The sequence below is a fragment of the Schistocerca cancellata genome, chromosome 3 (assembly GCF_023864275.1).
Source record: "Schistocerca cancellata isolate TAMUIC-IGC-003103 chromosome 3, iqSchCanc2.1, whole genome shotgun sequence".
NCBI lineage: Eukaryota > Metazoa > Arthropoda > Insecta > Orthoptera > Acrididae > Schistocerca > Schistocerca cancellata.
In genome coordinates this window covers 498,307,223-498,307,987 of record NC_064628.1, presented here as the reverse complement: position 1 = coordinate 498,307,987, position 765 = coordinate 498,307,223, and the positions used below count along the sequence as shown (strand labels likewise).

Sequence of the window (765 nt, the reverse complement as noted above, 5' to 3'; positions counted from 1 at the left end):
AGGTGGATAATGTTTCCTATTAAGGCAAGTCTAATGTGCTTGCAGTCAGAATGAGAATAAGTGGAGGAGTGGGTGGAGAAGCCAAACGAAAATGGCTTGTAAATTATAATCGATTTAGCTGTTCAACCAGTGTTGCTAGTGTCTGGAAGAAAATGAGCTGAGCATAAATGACACAAGCAGGCATAAGTGTTTCGGTGTTGCTATTATGCTCTGTTGTATTAAAGCGTAACAGAACTCAAGAAATTAAAAATTGTAGCAAAACGTGGCTTTGAACCATGGGCCTTCGGGTTAACAGCCCAATACGCTCCCACTGCGCCATCCTGCTGCCCTTTTTAAGTCTCCCTATAGGCCTTATATATTGGAGGGATCCTCTTTGCTAAGAGCGCTCCCCTTTCTGGAGGGACCACCGCTGGCGCACCTGGTGGCGAAGCGGACAACGTTTGGCAGAGAATCACTCCAGTGCTCTGTCCTTGCTTAAGATTGAAACTTATGCCGTTTGTATTGACACAAACTCTCAAATACAGTAATTTTTATCTGCTTATTGGCCAAGTCGTATTGTGGAGATAACCATCTTCAGTGCAATACACAAAACGCTTTTTCAAAATATATTTATCTCTAGCGTGGAGTGTTTTGTATGAGATAATCTATACGAGCTATTTTTGTACGTGTCATAAATTTATCTGTATTGATTATACTACCTTTTTAGCAAATGCTAAAGATATTTGCCAATGATATTAAGAAAATTATTCAGCTATGCAGCTTTGG

General features: G+C 40.4%; 1 non-coding gene across 1 annotated transcript; it reads right to left on the bottom strand.

Moving 5' to 3' along the window:
- Nucleotides 1-253: 253 nt before the first annotated feature.
- On the bottom strand, nt 254-325 carry Trnan-guu (transfer RNA asparagine (anticodon GUU)). The gene has a single exon. It is a non-coding gene; the product is annotated as a tRNA-Asn (tRNA).
- Nucleotides 326-765: the final 440 nt, after the last annotated feature.